This window comes from Streptopelia decaocto, assembly GCF_964273445.1.
Source record: "Streptopelia decaocto genome assembly, chromosome: 2".
NCBI classification, from domain to species: domain Eukaryota; kingdom Metazoa; phylum Chordata; class Aves; order Columbiformes; family Columbidae; genus Streptopelia; species Streptopelia decaocto.
Window position 1 is genome coordinate 129910633 of NC_138655.1, and position 20537 is coordinate 129931169.

The window sequence follows — 20537 nt, forward strand, 5'->3', positions numbered from 1 at the left end:
GCTCGCGCCTCACGCGCCGTGTTGCCGGGGGTATTTTTGGGAGTGTTTTGGGGAGCCCCTCGGGCCGCTTTGACAGGGCGGACACGTCTCAGGCTCGAATGGACTGAGAAGGGAAAAAACTGTGAACCCGAGACAACCACTTCCCTTTCTTAGCGGCTGCGCTCGCCCCTCTGCCAGAAACAATGCGTCTGACCAAGTACTTGGTGCTTCGGTCCCTGTTTTTTTAATAGGGTTCTGATAGCCAAAGCTGCACTCCGGTGTAAATGTGCTGTTTGGATGGTGTGTCCAGTTTTAATCCCGCTGATAGCAAGGTGTTGAACAGTGGCTTGAAGGGAGACAGATTTATGCAGGCAATAAAGTAAGGCTTTGTTAATTAAAGCAATGAGCTGTTTTGTTGCTGATGTTGCATACCTTATGGTAAGCCTTAATAAACCAGACTTTGTATTATCTTGTTCTGCCATCTTATAATTACTCCTACATAGAAGCAGTAAGAATTTTAACACATCCCTTATTTCATTGAAGTAAACACACTGACACAGCTATCAGTTGACTTTCCATATTTTATTTATAACAGTAAAAATGAGAACTTTGCACCTCGCTTGCCAGGTTAATAGCTGGTTATCTCAAATCTTAGTGGAGCTGTTTTAGTGACAGATTGATAAAACTGGGTATGCATATCTGGCTACTTTCAGATTTCAGTGTAAAGTATTTTTAATTTTAGGTCGAAAGCAATCATAAGATGCCTGCTTTATGTCTGAGATACACAAAAATAGCTGTGTTGGGCCCTCGAGTGCATTCCGCTGTGCTGGGAGCTCAGTCGGCTGAGTGAAGGAGTTCAGCTTGCTGTGCCCAAGGTCAGCTGCTCTGCTGATAAGAGGTGTGCTGAGGGAAGCGAAGAGCAAGGGCCTGCCCCTGCTTTCCTTGGGGAGCAGCTTCTGAGCAGAGAATTTACCGCTGGCTCCTGTTCCAGTGACGGACAGCACGTGAGCGGTTCAGCGCACTGGTAGCACTCTCGTGCCACCTGCCCTGGTACTGCACTCTCCCTGGGGTGGGCAGCATTAACTCACCTAATCATTAGCATTACTAATTTGCATTAGTCGTGCTCACACAGTCATGTAGCATAGTGGCACTAGTAGTGCAGTCCTGTAGCATTAATCACAGTGTTAGAGGAGACAACTGAGGAGGTGTCTGTAACACAGGCAGGCAGCTCAAGTGATGCCCGTGTCCCCATCGGGCTGGATGAGGGCTTAGCTCTACCCAGACTCTGTGAGCAGCTTCCCTGGGATTTCAGACCGAGGGTGACCAGTGAGGCAGGGAACCTCTGTGTTCCACAAGAGGCAACGACGTGCCACAGAGCCCGTGTCTCTGGGGAAGTTTTCACTACTTCAGGTCACAGCACAAGATGAACAGCCTGTGGGGGAGCAGCGAGGGCTGGCTGCTCCAAAAAGGGTGGTGAGGTGGGATCAGAACGTGATGCCAAGGCGGGTGGGAGCAGGTGCTTTACCCACAAGAAACTGGCATGCTATGCAAGAGAGCTCTTGATTTAGCTTAATTAAATGCTCTTAGGATTAAGTATCATTTTGCCTGAGATTCTATATTCCTTTTTGATGAAAAGCAGCTCTCATTGATGTGTGTGTATACATATTTGTACATACATACACGCACTGCCATGTGTAATTAAACAAGGCCACAAAGGAAGAACACATCACGATTTAAAAAATTAAATGTATGGGAGTCCTAGATTTCAGGTCCAAGGTATCAGAATTTTGGAGGGGTGGCACAAAATGGTTCACTCTCAGAGAAAAATCTCTTATTCAGAATTTTGAGATGAGGACTGGAAAGAAGAAGAATTAGGTCCTTGTGAAATCTGAGAAATTAAATTCAAATCATTTAAATGAATAGGCACTTTGTAACAGATTTAATACAAATGAAAGCATCATAATGTGCTGTGTCTCTTCTAAACACACTGTAATTCCCAAAGTGCTCTACAAACATTAACAGTTTAATGATATTTTATCCCCTGATTCACAAACTGAGGTTCAAATTAAAAATAGAAAAGGATTATCTTCTTCTCTAAAGCACATTTTATTTCTGACTTTGACAGGGAAATCATCGGCCTGGCATGAACAATGTCGTATCCATTGTGGTTTTGAAACTGTATCAAATTACATTTTGAGCAATCAGCTAATGCTGCTAAACAGACTGGTGCAGGACAGCTGGATATCCTGAAATGTTTTAGTGAACATTGTTTGCTTAATCCAATAATCTCTAATCCATAGTGTGGTAGAGATGTTTCCATCAAGAAGCTGGAGTAATGAGCCTATCAGGCCGGAATGTAGAAGATTAGCAAGGCCTGGCTGTGCAGTATGAATTCAGAAGGACACAGGGTACCTACCAGCTGTGTTCAGCTCTTTAGGCTGGATTGGGACCAAGACTCAGAGTATTTACAGCATCCTTTTTTCTCAGGGGTTAATGTGCTTCAGGAGTGCTCCTCAGTTACTTTGGCACTCAGGTGAGATTGATTCTCCTTGGCGTTAATAATTTGTTCTATATTGTCTATGAAGGGTAACAGTTCACCTCTGTCTTGTTTGTTCCGATTCACAAAGTCAGAAAAATATACGAGTTCTGAATCCAAATGTCTGTGGTATCTCATTATGTCGCATATGATTTGGACTCAGTTTGGAAACTGCTGCCACAACACAGATACATCTGTCATTCAGGTTTTATATCTTGTTCTCTTGGGCCTGGGTCTACTCACCCTTCATTCAGATGAAGCAACACTGTTCCCAAGGTCCCTCCCTTCTTTCCCATCTTCCTGCTAGCAGTGCCTCTGCCTTTTATCGGCAACATGTACATGTTTGGGAAGATGGGGAAGCTGAGAAGAGTTGTGGGTTCTGGCAGGAATGTAAGAGAGAAGGGGAGGGTTACGGTGAACGTGGAGAACATCTCATGGCAACTTGCAGTGCAGCTTTTGCCATGAAAGGAAGGCTTCCCCAGGGAGCCTCCCGCTCTTCCCACAGAAATCAGGAGAAATCCCTGCTTGCCACACCAAACCACCTCCCTTCGAAAGCACAGCGATCCTCTCCGGAAGATTTAACGCTGTTGTGACACTCAGTGCTATTCCGATCCTATTTCAAGTGGTACTGTATCCAAAGAGTCAAATGCCTTGGGTCAGCTTTTGTGGCAGGTCGGGTGCCCTCTGCTTACGCGGGGATGATTGACGGGTGCAAGCGGTGCTGCTGTCGTGCGTAGAGCTGACAGCCCAGGTGAAGCAGTGAAATCCAACAGAAACCTGTGACTTGGGGTCAGTAACAGGTCTTGTTCAGAGTATATTGACTGAAGAGCAGCTGGCACATTCAGCATGAAAGAAAAATTGCCCAGATGAGGCCCTGATTATATGTTTAACAGACACCGCTTTTAAAATCAGTTTTCCGCTTGAGTTTGTGATCAATTCATATTCAGTAGATTAGAGAAATATGAGCCAAGGAGTCACAGCAGAGAGCAAAAAGATCAATGACAAGCACTCAGATCAGACACTACTGGATTAGCGGAAATACATCCAAGATGAAAATAGATGCTTAGTTGGGCATAGTATTAAACCAGGGACTGTCAGCACATTTGATTTTTTTAAGTGGACTGCGTGTGGGTCTTGGGTCTATTATCTAACAAAATGGCAAAATACTTTCCAAATGTTAATGTTTCTGACTCTTTTAATCTTAACTCATACCAGATATATTTTTAGTTTTAAAAAAACCTCAAGGTTGTTCTTCATTTATCCCAGATCAGTTATTTTTTTGGTGGTGGTGGTGGTGGTGTTTGTTTGTTTGTTTGTTTTTGGTTTTGTTTTGTTTTGTTTTGTTTTCCAAACAGCTACATGTACGAATTTTAACTGTGTTATGCCAGAGGAAGCACCAGGGCAAGTCATAGCACTGATGCTCACAGGAGCCGTAAACTTCAGGGATAAAATGGGCTTATCACATTAGCCAGTGTGCCTTACTGTATGCATTAAGGAGATCAAATATTTATCTCCTTGTACTCCCAAGAGCAGTGGGAGAACTTAGACTTCCTGAAATCAATATTCTGATTTTGACTGGCACATTTTTAACTGTTGCTGGTCTTCTTAGGAGCATGTTTTAACTGGGTGCCAGTGGCCTCTTCTGGGCAAGGATGCCTGGTCCCACGTTTTGTTAGTCCTTTCAAGCTGTGCCAGAGCATGAGGAGAATTTGGACTGAACTGTTTCCTCATGTTTGAAGTATTTCCAGAATACTCCATCCTGTACAGTTTACTAGAGGTCCTTCTGATGTCTTGGCTTGGAGAATTGTTTTAATGACCTGAATTAAGACTTGCTTGCTGCTTATTTCTAGAGTCCAAGTACCCTTTTCACATGGCTTTATTTATTTTTGCATAATGAAAGTGTTCCTCTTTTTTTTCTCTCATGTGCCTTCAGTGATAGTGGAGACTCGTTTTCTTACCATGCTGTGAACTGTGGCTTACAACATCCCCTGGCATCTCACATCTTCTGTTATGAGAGATGCATCAATTGCATTAAAGCATTAAAAGCAGAGGGAAGAGAGACTAAAATGGATTTACACTTTATTTGCTTATGTGTGTTGTAAGGAAGTGGGGGTCTTTTGCTTCCTTTTTGCATTGAAGTCTAAAGTCCGCTTTGAAAACCTGGACCATGAAATAATTTACATGTGAACCCCCAACTGGCAAAGTGATTCTTTTTCACATCGTCTAACTGCTGTGTGTGCTGTTTGATTTTTACTGCTTGTTCCCCCAAGCGGTGACGCTTACCCAAAAGCAGCACGTTTGTGCTGGGGGGAGGGAAGAGCGGGGCTGCCCCAGGGTGGGCCCACCACTTGAAGAGACCCCAGCCTGTCAGGGCACCGTCCCCCATGTCCGAGCAGGGCCGGGGTGGTGACAGGACCTGCCGATGGTCCAGTGGCTGTCAGAAGAGGCAAGGTGACAAGGACCTCCAGCCCTGGGGCAGCAGGCAGGGATCCTGGATGAGGGTGTTCAGGGCAGCACACCCTGCCCAGGGCCCCAGCGGTTTGGATGAGGGAGGTTCTTCCAGCGAGACAACACCTGATGTATTTGGTTTCAAAAGTGTACCTCCTACATTCTCCTAAGCTGAATTAAGTGTTTAATTGCACTGTGGTTGTAATATAACTCACACGTGTTTCATTGGTGAGGCTGGGGACGTGACGGGTTAAGGAGCAAGGGCATCTTTGTCCTGGCAGCCCAGGTTGGTATGTGCTTCTTGTCAGGCACCGGTTCTTTTTCACGCCTGCACTTCCATTTTAGATTATCGCAGAATGATTTATTGCTGGAGCCAACCAAAAGAGGCAACTGTGACAAATGCATGTAAATACTCTGAAAACTATTTTCTGGAACAGATAAAGCAAATAAGACAAGGAAGGCAGAGGACTCCCTGGATCCCTGTTTGGCTGACCCCAGCTAGTGGGTGGGATGAAGTTAATTCTGCCATTGCACAAAGTCATTAACATCTGCCGTAGGATGAATACATCTCACGGGCTTTGGTAATGTTTGGAACTAATTCCAGACCTTTTCCTTCATTTAGCTTTTCCACGCTGAAGAAAGATAAATATTTAGACTGTCTACAACACTTCTAATCCAACCCACTTCTCTGCCTCTTCCTCAAGGAAAAAGTAATGTTTGATGTGTCTTCAAGCCAGTTCAGCAACTGCTGTAGCACGGGTTGTATCAACACAGCAGCAGAGCAGCTGAACATCGCAAGCCTGTCACTGCAGTGTGAGGATTTGGGGCTGGCTTCGCTGTCAGCCGGTAGCAGAGGCTGCTGCTCTCCAGAGCTGACCTGAGGGAGCTCGCCAGGATCTGGGACAGCGGAGCCTGAACCTGCTGCCAAGTGTCTGGATACTGCAAAAGCCTTTGCCCATGAGAGGGAAAAGCAAGCAGCCCTAGCAAGGGAGACTTCGTAGCAAGCTCATAATAACCACAGGATTGAAAAAAATGAAGTCCACAGGGGGATTAACTGAAAAAAAAAAAAAAGTACCCTTCTTGATTTTATTGCTTAAAGTCACTGGGCATCAACTTGATGAAGACTTAAACATGAGTTCTTTTTAGTGAGTTTGAACTACCATAACCTTAAAGTGACAACATACAATAGAATATTACCTGTCTTCTCTCATCATGTTCTGCCCTTCTGCAAGTTCCAGCAACCAGAGTCCTCCCAAGGGCCGTCTTCCCCTCTTGAGAACTAGTATTTCCTTGGGAGAAACCTAGCAGGAAAAGGATTACCTACACCTAAATAGCTCCTATTGGGAACGTCTCTCAGTGTTAAGAAATCTACTTGCTAAGTAGGGGAATTCAGGCAGTATGTGTTTAAGTGTCTGAACTTGTTTAAGCTCACAGTTAGGTTAGTGTCCCAACTGGGAACAGAATCGGGGGCAGTAGAGCTGTTTGTGCCAAAGTCCAAATCACTGGGTAGAACTGATGCCTTGTGTTATAGAGAGCATCAGTTTCTCCACAGCTAAGGTTTCAGCAGTTCAGAGATTTATTTTCAGCCAAATAACAAACATCATCTGACCTTCCAGAAAAAAAAAAAAAAAATCTGTATTTGAACTCTTTGAATGTGATTATTTTCAACGTGTTTGTAACTTAGTAGGTTTTTTTTTGTCGTTTTGTTTGTTTATTTGATTGTTTGTTTTTGTAAGGAGGAATATATAGGACAATGTAGAAACAGTGAAGCCAGAGACTGAGTTTATCTGAATTACCTTTGCCCCTGTGAGCTTTACCCACAGCTAAACTGAGGAAGAGCAGAGGAGCACAACAATAACAGTTGAATGAAGTTTATGCCATCTCATCTACCAATGAAGGCTCGCAAATGTTGGATTTCGTCAACAGAAAAAGTTGTTGTCAGCGGTTGTGATTTACAGCTTTTTACCAATATCCCAAGGTGAACAAGAGATATTCCTGAGACCCTTCTACTCGAATAAGACAATGAATTGCTTATTGTTCAAAGACCAAAAAAGAAGAAAGGATTGCCCTCGAGTAGGGAATACAAATTTTAATTTTTTTAGAAGCACGCTAGGAATAGTAGAACTGTCTTCATAGTGGTGTTGGAGTCCATCGTTATTTAAAGGAAGTCACTGCCTCTACACCCCGCCAATACATGTGATGATAGTTCTATATATACATTTTTAAACAAATCAAATTTTTCCATTCCAAATGCTGCCTGGAATGGGATGCCTTAAAGGAAACAATGTGTGAGTCATCCTTGAGAGACGTGCAATTGAGGCACCTCCTTTGAAACAAAGTCATGTACATCCAACTAAAACATCCAATTATAAACAGTATTATGTTACTCACATAATTGCCCAATGGCCTTAGAAGCAATCTGTTGGGTTTTTTTTTTGTTTATGACAGTAAGAATTAATGTTGAGTTGTTGATGTTAGAAGAACATCACAGGAAGATTAAAATGCCATTTCAGTGATAGTTTGTTCTGGATTATGTTAAGAAAAAAAGTATGAGCCTGTGATCATTTAAGACTCATAAAACTTTTACTCCTCATTAAACACTTCTTTGAATGACTGAATGTAAAATATACTTTCTGAGAGTTAATTCTTGTGGGAACCTCAGAGTAGATGGAGAGCTCACTATGGATTTTCGTGGGTAACACAGCAGCACTCACAAACTTGTGTGGCTTGTTTTTTTTTTCTGTGTACCTTTCTGTATTATGCAAATACTATTTTAGAACAGTTTTTCACATATTCCCAGTCATACATGGGCTTAGTTCTGGCTGTGTTTCTCAGCCTCTTGGTTCTAATTTTCAAGTCCCCTACTCTGTGAGGTGTGGGAGAACTAATGCAAGGAGAGAAAGGTTTGAGAAGACGTAACTATACATTAGAGCCTGCTCATTGCAGGTGTGGGATGGAGGGTCTTGCAAATTATAAACAAATTATAAACAAATGGTACAGCTTGTTTAGGAAGGGCAAAATCATTCTGTGTGACCTGATGCATGAAATTCAGGGAGTATGGAATCCATATGTCCAGTCAGCAGGCCCCCCGCTTGGCTGTAATACTTTCCTGTTATTGCTGCTGTTCCATCCTGCTACTGGAATAGGTCCTGCTGCTCCTTTCATTCCTGGGACAGCGCGCATGTGCTGTATGGAGCCAGCACAAGCATGAGTGATCAGCCCAACTTCACACACTCTCCAGAGAACTAACAGGACACGGGGTGAATAAGAAGGGCTGTGGAAGGGAACCCAGAAAACATGGGTTAGCAAAGGGGCTACACAGACAAGCTCCGTCCTTTTGGTATTTTCTTGAGGAAAACAAAATACATAGTGCCTCCAACTCTCACCTCCCCAGTCACCCACCAGGCTGAGTTTTTTGGAGGTTTTTTATAGCACAGAGGTGGGAGACCTTGAGAGCCTGGGAGCAGCCTGGGCACTGAACTGCTGCAGGAGCAGCGATCCTTGGCATTGGTAACATGTGCGCTGTAGGGAGCAACTGGCTTTGAGTAGTCACTTGGAATGACAGTGAAGTATAGATCATGTTCGTTTGACAAGGTATTTTTTTTGTAGGTAGGAGGAGGCTGGTTTTGAAAGAAACAATTAATGATGATTAAAGGAAGCTGTTCTGCAGTCGATCGTAGCTGCTTTCTGGAGCAGGTCATGAGGGCTGCTGGATTGCTGTCTTTCACTGAGTCCTCCAGTGACCGCGGTATCTCCCTGCTTCCCTACCTGTAATATTTTATGCCTTTCCTTTTTATTGCTCTTCCTCTTGGACCCTCTTGGAGTTCTTAACTACCCCTATTCAACAATCCTACCTCTACGATTTGCTCTTTATTTTGCCTGGACTTTCTCACAGCTTTTTGTCACAACCTAGCAGTTCTCTCAGAAGTATGAGCCAACGTTATGCAGAAAAGCCATGTCAGATTGGATCCTTGGCACAGACAGCTGAACCCCTGGGGGGTGACAGGGGAGTGACAGAGTAGGTGACCAAGAGAGGGTTGAAAGACACACTAGACAGGAGGTTATAAGATGCAGTAGATCTGTCTGGATCCAAGCCCAGATAGTGCTAAGTGAGTACATGTTGCAGAGATACTGGGAACGGAACGGCTGCTTTCAATAGCAAATCGTATTATCCCTTCAGAAAATAATCCAAAATTCAGACAAATTAATAAAAGTATGTATGAGTATGTAGAGGTCAGACAGTGCCTATTACATACTCACCTACAGTATCTCACTTCTCCAGGCATGGCAATGTGTCAGTCTCTCCCCCATAATACACATGCAACTGGGATATAATAGGGGCTTTACTGGTTTCCACTGGACAGTGAGCAGGGCTGTGACACAATCACCGACCCACTTTTACTGAAACAAACAACCTTTCTCTCTCCCCTCTGCAAACATGAAAATTGTTAGATCCAAGGCCAGATTCATGTTGTTGTGAACAGCTGCAAATCCACTGACGTCAGCATAGCTGTAACCACTTAGCAAAACAGCAAGTCCAGCTTGTGTTTTTCTGGATGAATTTAACTGGAACAATTGCATTCTATCTATCTAAAATTCGCCTGAGTTTTTCTTTAGATGTGTTTTTCCCTGTTTCATGTAGCTCCAAAGCGTGCTGTCAAGCAGCTGCTGGTGCCAGGTTAGGGATACTTTCAGCTCTCTACCTTACGAAAGAGATTCTAGTCTGGCTGGATGAACTTCCTACATCATGGAAATGTGTGAGATTGTAAAATGAGAAATAAAGCTTTCTACCTCAAAGGCCCAATAAAAATGACATCCCACAATGCAGGAACTCTGAAGCATACTCAAGAGGTGCAGGCTCTATATGGCCAGCAAGAGGCATATCTATAAGGTTCAAGGGCTGCTCAAAAGAGTTGTAATCTTACAAGATGCAGTCTACTCTGGCTTGATCTTGCAAAGTGTCTAAAAGCCTTAGTCGCATCGACATAGACCTTGAGTTACACACGTCTAAGTGAAGCAGAGAACCAGCACTGCAGAAGTTCAAGCTTAAGAACGGTCACTGCTGATTGCAAAGACTTCTTCGTTCTGCTGAGAAGAAGAGAAACTCTAAATGGGAATGGAGGAAGTGCTGAGAGGGTGTAATGATCTCTAGTGGCTTCAGCACCAACTTCCAGACCAACGCCGCTATGCCTGAAGTACGGTGGAGCGAGTTGATTGACCTTTGGCAGAAGTTACTTCTGATAGTCTATGTCTACATGAGGTTAGATTGTGCTGATCCCATTCCCTAATCAGAGCAGCTGCATGGGAGCTGCACTCCAGTTATTCCCACTAAAGTTGTGTGTGTCTCGGGAATTTGAATTATCTGTGTTGAAACGGTAGATAAATGAACAGGATCTTTCAGGGGAGGAAAGGTATTATTTCTTTTAATTTAGTCAAAACAAGTTTCCGCATGGACATTTGTGTAAGTAAGAAATTCTGCTAGTGTACGAATGTCCACAGTTCTAATCTTCATTTAAGTTATACAATGAAGTATTTACAGATTACTGAGGCAGACTTTCTAAAGCTGACATGAGCACAACATAACATCAGCAATCAGGGTCTATTGATGTTGTTCTTTGTGCCGAGTCACATTTATGCTGATCTTTGATCCAAGCAGTGTGAGTGACAGTGGTTTGGGATGCTTACAATGGGTAACTGACAAAAATGAGGACATACAATAAAATTCTTAGTACTGAGATGCAACAATTTGATGACAGATAGGACTGAATCACTGAGGGAAAACACTTTGTGTACAGGAGGAATTCTGAGTGTCCCATCCTTGTCTTGCTTAGCCTGAGGCTGTGGGAAGAGCAAACAAAAAGCATGTAATTGTTCCCACACAGGAACAGACAAGCCTACATTGAAAAGATAATGAGTGAAAACTAGCAGTATTCAGGGACATCGCATGCAGTCTCCAAGGAGAAACAAACTTCAGTCTGAGACCTTGAAGATCAAAAGGAGTCAAAACACTTACAAACCCTTCAAGAAGACACAGGAGGGGAAGTTCACCTTTCAGAAGCTCCCTATGGAGACAAACTGACAGAGACAGAAGAAGAGAGATTGTGAAGAGAATTTAAATACCTCCAGCTTTCCTATACCAGGTGCATGGCAAGCCTAGCAGTTTTACATGTGGACAGCTTCGCAGTTGCACATGTGGACATTTTCACAGTTGTAGAGATATCTTTATCTTTCATATGCAAGTAATAGCAGGATTTAAGCTGGCCATTCATCATTTCTGCCATCGATACTAGGGAAAACAGAGGTACAGTTATGTATGAAGGACTAGGGGAGTCATAATTAACAGTGTGGAAAGTGCAGACAGGGCCCCAGCAGGAAGCAGAAGCATCATGATACGTCATCACACACACACAGGCTGATAGCTAGAGGCTTGGGATGCAGGAAGATACCTGCTCAGACAGAGGTATTTTCCAAGTAGAGCAATGCTAATAAGCAGCTTCCCCTTTTTTTTTTTTTTTAAAGACTATATTCTTCCCTTCATGTCTTCTTGCTACTCCATGGCTGTGTCTTCGCCTCTTTCTGCCTCCTCATAAGGGTAGTATTTTATGTATGTGGGTGTTAAATAGCTGCATGTACAAGTAGCTCTTGCAACTACTACTTCAGCAATGTGGGGGATGTCCTTCAAAGAAAAGGCACTAGTGTTTCCTAAAAGTGTGATTTAACTTAATTGTTGGCTAAGTGGGGTTGTTTGAAGAAGGTTTTTGTAAAATCCTTTTGAAGCATCTTTTTTTTTTTCCTTTTTAATAGAGGTAGGTTATTTACCAGGGGTGTGTTGGTTTTCTTTCAGCCCTGTGACTGGCACCTTGCAGCATGTTTCTAAGCTGCCGAGCATTGCAATGTGTTTCTAGCCTGCCAGACCTAATACCTTGGGCAGTAGGTGGCTGTTTTTAGCGGCAGTCATCTGCTGCCAAATTATCTTGCTAATGGTCTTCTGATTTCTAGATGTCTTGAAATGTAGGGCAGGAACACTCGGGGAGTTTGACAGAAGGCAGATCAGGCTCCTGCCCATTCACAGACTGAGAAACAGCTCATCCACGGTGCTTTTCCTTGTTGGCCTCCCAGACACAGCCATTGCTTCTTTCCAGTTTGTTCTGCATTATCTCCCATTGCTGTCAGTAGCAAGAGCTGTTTTTGCAGTTTGAATCCTTCAGTGTATCTCTGCCTGTTGTCAAGTTTAAGATTCAGGGCCTTCTTGTCAAAGCCCCATGGGACACACGCACTAGCCTCATTTCCTCTTGCTTTCCACCACATTTCTCTCACCACTGATGCCATCTGCAACAATTTCTTCATGTTATTCTTCTGTCCGCACCTATCTCCATTATTCCAGTGAATTTCCTTCATGTGGAAGAATTTCCTGACTTTGTATATTGTATTTTTTCTGAAGAATTCATTAATTGCAGACCATGTGCTCATCTGCAGACACCTGTTATTGTTTCTTTTCCTGTGCGAGAAGGAACGGGGAACTCCAGGAGGCAAACAACCTTCTTTTGTTAAATTTAAGCCTTTTTGTTTTAGTTTTTGTTTTGTTTTGTTTTGTTTTGTTTTTCCGGTGAGTCTGGGTTTGTGCAGCGTTAGGCTGCAGATTTGTTTGACCAGGACTGATTTTGTTTGGTTTGGTTTTGTGGCAAAATCTGGCCCAGTGTGTGCACTTCTTTCCCAGGAAATTCTTCTATAAACTTACCCAGAAGCAACAGCCAGAACCCACATGCACCCATGGAGACCATCCCAGACACAGCCTGAGCCTGCAGATACCACCTGCTGGCACACAGCATTGCCCCAACATCATTATTCTCTGCTCCTCTCCACTGTAAGGGAACACAACAGAGTGAACAAGAGGTAGATGACTTGGCACATGCCATCCCTTCTGCGACACTGGACCTCCTCTGGCAGGGGTGCAGCCATAGTCTAGCAGTGATGAATGGGCTGAAAGTGAAACAAGTGTGCTTCCCTGAAAAAATTATTTTGAGAATGCACCTTGAATGGTTGGCAACTCCAGTTTCATCTGAACAAATCGCAGAAACTCATTTCCAACAAAAAAAGTTCTACATGATGCTTCAGAAAACATGTTCATTCTCAATTCTTCTCTTCATTTAATGTGATCTATTTGCATTTGCAAGTACAAAGTCAAAATATAAGAGTTGCAAGAATATAAACTATTTTTTCATACAAACATATGGTATTTTTATTGTTGACAAAATTAAAAACCTCATATGTAGAGCACTGCGCATATTTTTGTGGGAAAATAATGGAAGATTGGTGAGGAGGATTGTAAACATGCTTAAGCGACTTGCAGCTGGGGTTGAGAAAAACATATATATCATACTGATTGTTGTTTAACCTCGTGTGTTGGACAAGTAGAACATTTGTGTTTAGGCAACACAGGCCTGTGATAGACTTAGAGGCACCTTATCAACATGTTTGAGATTCCTGCCCTGCTGTGGGAAAGATCAAAGCACAGTGGTAAACACTGCCTGCATGAATCCCTGAAATAGAGGTGAAAACAGCAGGTTTAGTGATCCTCTAGGATGGACTGAGCTCAACGGTGCCTTCATCCCCACTTGTGTGCCTCTGCCCACCTGGTTGCTGCTTCAGGGATCCCCTGGTTGGCGAGGAAACAAAAATAAATTTAGTCTCTGCATTTCATTGGTGGTTTTGTGGTTGTTCCTGCGTCCTTCCTGTGCTGGCCGACACAGTTTTCTTTTCAATGTATGCTGTTTTGTAGATTTCTAATATCTCATCTGTTTTAACAAACCCATGTTTCAGAGTTGTATATCTTTGGAGTGCCACAATAATACATATTCTTCTAAAGTTAATGCTTATCTGTATCTTTCAATAAATATTTAACAACTTTATTTCCTCTTCATGTAATAATTTAAAATTATCTGGCTGGGCCATTTTTATTTACACACATTAGATGAGGTTTGAATCACTTCCTCTAGTCCTTTTTTATCACGTGTCTCTTGAGGGAGCTGCAATTTAAAATATCTAGAACACTAACGTTGTCGTATTTCTTTCTACACATTTCAATACTGCAGTGTGCAAATTTGCACCAGCCAGGCTGAGGTTAGAAGTGTCAACAGTTGGATAGAGAAATCTCTGTTGAACCCCATCCCCTCCAGTAGATGTCATTGTGACAATGGAGAATACTGCTGGGGATACTGGTGATGAGACCTGTGCTAAGGCAAGAAAAAAGCTTTATTTTAACAGACTTTTTACTGTCAAAACAAAGTTGTTCTTTCAATGCTCAGCATTTATAGAGAGCTTTTAATTTGTGTAATGCCTCGAAAAACAGGGTGACTCTTAAAACACAGTCACCAGTCAGGTCACACAGGGCTGTGGTCCGTGGCAGTGATGTTTAGGTGCTCCGAAGGTAGCCATAAATATATATACATATGAGCACACATGCAAGTGCAATACTAGGTTTGTCAACTGCCTTTTTTTTTTTTCAACTATATAGTTTCATTTGTATGACAGCCCTTGTTCAAAGTGATCACATTCTTTCTGTTACACTTCCCCCTCCTCCACCCCAGTACTCTTTAGAAGTGATTTCTCCAAAGGAAAACTCAAATCCTCCTCCTTCCTTTTTACCAAGAATGAATCTCTCCACACCTATCAGCACCTGAGCTGCTGGGTGCCCAGTCAGTTTTAAGGGTCATATCTGCCAAGCGAATGATGGCTTTTGAGTGGTAAATCCACAACCCTATATTATTACTAGGTATAATTTTAATCTCTCAAATACAGAACAATCCCTCAGAAAAGGCAAGACACAAGTCATTCACTGGCAATTTTACATGCACAAGGGCTCCAAGGCTGCAACATATACACCTACAAAAGAATTTGAAAAACATATGTTTAGCTGTTGTTAAATGGCTGATCTGGGTTTCTCAGGCAAGATCATGAAGTTCTGGCTTACAAAAAAAAAAAATCAGACACCTTTTCCTACCTTCAAACTCCCAACAGTTCTGATTGAATGTGTGATACATATCTAGTGTGTGTTGTCCCTTTTTAATTTCAGCCACATCTGTGTTCTTCGTAACAGAATGATAATATGTAAGATGTCATCAGATAAAATAGAGCACAAGCTGAGCCAAGTGAAGCAAGAAAGCTGCTGAGCTGAAATGTGAGTTTGTAAAAATCAACAGCTATATCAAATAACAAGTCCATAATTTGAATGTTCTCTTTCATCTAGATCATAGCCCTATGAATAATAAGTTTTTCTTCTTTAAAATATCAGGCTTTGGGGAAGTAGACAGCAAGAAAGTGGAGCACTAATGGCCTGATTAACTTAAGAGTCTGACTTTCCTCCTCAGTCCAGTCTTCGAGAGCGAAGCGAGTCTCTGTGATCAGCATTAGAAATTCTAGGGAAAATGGCCAAATGATTAAACCAAATTTGTGACCTACCACACTAAGAGGAAAGCAAGTCTTGTTGGCAAGGTTTTTTTCATTGTTCACATTCTTAAAAAAAACATTGGCTGGAATTTTGTCCTTGACCCAGTGGAAAGGCTCTCTGCTGGCAGGAAAACAGAATAGTTAATCAAAACAAAGCAGCTGATGCTCTTGACAGAGCAAGAACAGACATCTGTCTGGCTGTTCAGAAAAGCCCCGTAAAATTATATTAAAATAAATGGGTTAATGAGAGGAGTGCAAAGAATGCACTTGTTTATAAGTTATCATCTCATTTTGGCACTGTCAAAGTAGAAACGATTATAAAACCTGGGGCGGCGGGGGGGGGGGAAGGCAGGTATTAATCCTCAGGAAATTTAGGGTAGTTTACTATCAAAGTTAATAATGAAAACAAACTGTAAAACCCCCCACAATAACGCTTTAGGAACTGGGGAGATACAGCTATTGACTATAAAAGCAGGAGACGTAGCTATAATCTATCAGAAAAGGCAACAAAGATAACTGCCTACCTCATGTTTGCTTTGGATTTTGCTTAAAATATGTGATATTTTTGTTAGACATATATTTCTTTTTAAGAATACTTATGTTCCCATTCACAGTGTTCTCATACTTATGCTAAAAGCATTTTGTAACACTGTAATTTAGCACTCTGAGTTTCACTTTAGTCTTAAAATATTCAGTCTGTAACCCATTACTTTGAGAAGAGAGAGTAAGCACAGCTGATAAAAGCCCAGAAGACCAGAAGATAATCACAGAGATATCATTCAGTTCTCAGTATCTGTCTTAAAGCAGGGTCAAATATACCTGATCTGCTCCCAGAAAGCTGAGCTGATGGTAATTCTACATCTTCTTCCAGAAACCTGCTCCAGCTGCAGTGCTATCTGTACACTTAGAGCAGGACCTCCTAATGCTCATCTTCTGTCTCCCTTGCAGCTTAGCCCTGTAATTTGTCACTTTATCTGCTTTAAAATAAACATTATCCTCTCCCAGGGTTATGAAACTTCATAATCTAGCTGAAGCCTTAACTTTCCCCCGGGGGGAATTGCTTGACATGTGGAGTCTCCAGACTGGTTCTTGCACCCCGGAAGAGCTACAGCTGGGGGTAGATGGGGCATGGGTCAGACCGAAAAGATGTTGCTGTATGGAGACACTGATGCTGCTTTGCAGGGCTGCTTCCAGCAGTTCTGTAGGGAAGCAAACACAGTACACATGCCATGGGCTTACTAACACAGGCCAGTGTCAGGGTGTCCAAGCAGGATATCAGGCTGCTTCTCTGGGCCAGCAGAAGATGTTATGCACTCTGTAGGCTTGGCTCTAGCACCCTGTTTCTTGGGGCTGATGGGATTACACCAGAAGGGAGGGCTTTATGAAAGCGTATGCTTCCAGCTCTCGTGATTCAAAGGAAAAGCTGACAAGCCTGACCCAAGACCAAGCAGTAATGAAATGTCAGCTGGTCGCTCTGAGCCCAACCGCACCCTCTTCATCATCTCACCACATGCCGAGGGAGGAAGTGGTGAGAACAGCCCGACCGGCCTCCTGCAAACCCAGCACCCCAAGATGCTGAGCAGCTCTGCCCTGGCCCAGCTGCTGCCCTGGGGGACAGGGCTTCTCATGGGGGATCCCCCGGGTCCCACCATGGGCTAGTTTGCTCGCTGAGAGACATTGCAGGACTGTAAGTATCTCCTGAAAACTATATGCAGCTCTTGGGCTGGTCAGAGTGTCTGACAGCCCTTGTAAACTGAGCTGTTCATTGTCCGCAGTCCAGCAGCGAGACAATAAATACACACACTCAAAATACTGTCAGCATGCCCAGGCACATGTGTGCTGGGAGAGGAATTCTCTGTAGGAATGACAATTAGTGACCATCTGAACATGTAAAAATCCTTGGATTGCCCCACATCATTTTCTTCTCACTTTTACTTGTGCAGCGTCTCCATCAGCCCTCCCTGCTCCTCTTCCCAGTCAGGCACCACAAACAGTTGCGGTTAGGGAGAGGAAATCCAGCTCAGCTGTGATAATTAAAGTAGCTGTGATACTTTAATTGAGCTGCTAATACCAACGTAGGGATATTGCATAAAAGGCCTGGTGGTTAGCAGCATTTATTTTGATACTTCAGTAAGCAGGAAGGGCTGTGGTGATACAGAGGGAATGTTCTACAGAACTCCCAGGAGGTGTTGTGCTGGATCCTTGTCACATTTTTCCCATTTCCCCCTCCCAAATACAGCCTTTCCTGCTCTCATTTCTGTACTTATTATGAGAAAAACCCCCATGTAATTCTCCTCTTCCCCTTCCTCACCTCTAGGCTTGTTTCTAGGATTCTGGAGGACATGAGCTTTGATGCAATGCTTGTGTCTTTCCACTCAAGCAATTAATCTTGTGAACTGCTGCACTAACAAACCTGCATATGTGCTTTTAACCTCTGCTTTTAAAGTGTGGGGAAGAAGTAGTAATGGTTTTCCTAACTCTCATGTAGTAAGGACAGCTGATGCATTATTTACGTTTATTATTATTTGGTTGCTAGGTTTTTAAAATTTTGCCTTACATTACTGGTACAGTAAGAAAAAGCTTTTTCTGTTTTCAAATCCTCATAGTAGCTTCTCCTTAAAACTTGATCAAAATCAGGGGCTTTTATGTTTTATTCACTAGTATTGTAATACTGATACAGAACATGTTTAGAGAACTGGCCTTCAACAGCAAGTCAAACTTGGTTTAAAAAGTGAGTTATGTGAATTTAAATTTTTGAAAGCCTTGGAATGGTAGAATAAATTAACTATTTTGGTTTTAATTCTGCTATAGTGTTTTCATAACAATTTTTTTGTTTTTTTTCAATATTAGCGAATCAAGGCATAGTAGTATTATGCTTGTGTGTAAGTTTTGCCAAGAAAAACTAAGGAGACCTAAAGAGAACTCCAGGCCAGTAGAAAACATAAGCTAAATGCTATCTTTATTTAGAATAAATAAAACTTATCATAAACTACGAAGTAAACAATTTTTTTTAATAGTTCTATGTTAGTGTATGATTTTTTAAAAAACCTGAAATTCTACTAAAAGGACTTTATTCAATCAATGGACAAACAAAATGTTGATAGATGCCTTATTTCTTAAACATCTTTCTTTTAAGTGTTTTGTGATAATATGAGAAATCTGAGACTGAGAGATCTTCAGTGTTTCAGAGTCAAACAGATGTTAGTGATTTTTTCACTTTCCTGGAAGATATGGTGAAGAGCTTTCTGTTAGAGCCGTTTGCTATCAAAACATGGATTTCATAAACGAAACTGATATCTTTCTACAAAAAGTCACATTTTATGTTTTCAAGAGAAAGCTTTCAAAATATTTTACTTGTGATTGAAACTAGAATATTAAGAGGAAAACCATAAATCAAAACTAAACCTCTGACACTGTCAAAATATTTTATTTGTCAGTTGTTTTAGAGCTCCCAAAATAAAAATTGCAGAATTTGTGTTTTTGTAGGAAGTGTTGGCTTCTTATTTCTATTTGAAAGGAAGTTTCAGAATATCTGGTATTTGTTCCCAGGTCAGCATGTTTTTTTTTTCTTCCTCCCCCCTGCCTTTTTACATGCTTTGGCTACTGAAACTGTTTTCATGGAGAATGCCAGACCAGGAGTCTCCAGAGCCCTCTGTGTTTGATACAAAGCTCTTGGAACTCTGCTGACTGGAAGAACGACTTCCGCGCAGTCCCAATTAGTGGAGTTATCAAAGGCTCTGTACGAGAGCAATGCGAGTTCTGGGCATCTTTGAGAATGTTAACTGAATTTCTAATCAAGACTACAGACCGCTCTTAATTCTGAAGTGAGCGTTACTCCATCCTAACTAAAAGACGAGCTGCTGCACAGACGTGCTGCCATCCATCCAGCAGTGTGTGCAGTTGTTATGGTCACAACCAGCCTGGCCTAGGCTGGCACCGCGACAGGGGACCAACAAAATGTCACTTCTGGAGTTAGTCTCTCTCCCTAAATAGTCCCGTCTTGGTGTCTTACAGGCCACGGATTTGCTGGAAATAACCGCTGGAAATAACCGCTGTTTTTTTCCCAATGTCCAGATGCACTATCTTTTAAAAACAGACTGTGCATTGAATTGAGCTTGAAGAACACAGTCCTATGACAGAGATTACAATTGGTATAAAGGATTTCTATTTTTAAAGAAGCTTACAACTCCATTATAGTTCACAATCTAAATATAAGAACTTAAAATGCACAGAGCAAAAATAACGAAGCAGACAGAAGCTGTAGGTTCCAAATTATGTTCCTGAGCAATGAGAATGTTTTATGAAATGTAAAGGAAACTTCTTCCTGGAAATACTGTTTCTGAAACAACTCTGAGCAGCCCTGACTGGGGAAATGGAACAGAAGTTCTGATTCTTTGTAACCCTCCTCTTAGAGGGCAATTTGAAATGGATTGCTAATGGCAAAAAACCTGCCATGAATGCGAGACTAAAAGACAGGAAATGATGTGAACATCTATGCACAGAAATATAAACACATGAAAAAATGTATTGCATATAGTTTTGTGCATTTAGAATATTTAAGGCTAATGTGGTAAGAATGCCTAAAACATTAAAATAATTCAGGAGTTATTAAAATCTGTGGAAGTAATATAAGGTGAAGTATTTTCTTTTGACAATGTGACCTGACATTGCAGAACATTCACATTGCATGTGAAGAATTTGCCTGCCTTTTGTTTGTGGATGATTCATTATTTTTACTAATCATTAGAGTCATAACACATCAATAACAGTAAAATTAATAACTAATGACAGTATGATCTCAGTACCTCTCTTTGCAATTATCAGGGTTACTTAGTATGTTGTGTGTGTCACAGGCCACATTAGTGCCCAGTTCTCCTCCTGACACTGTACGTACAGTGAATATGAGGATGCAGGTTAACAAACTCCTCCTGCACAGCTCTGTCTTTGCTCCCACCGCTTGTTCTTTGGTCTGTGCTGCTCTTGCAACTGCAGGACTGAGCATTAAACCAGCTCAGGGAACAGAATCGTGTTCAAAAAAACTTGGCTTTTTTTCTATTTGCCCCTCTACAAACTGAAGTGATTTGGTGTTTTGTGTAACTGCAGAGTGACAAAAAGCAGAAGGGGCTCA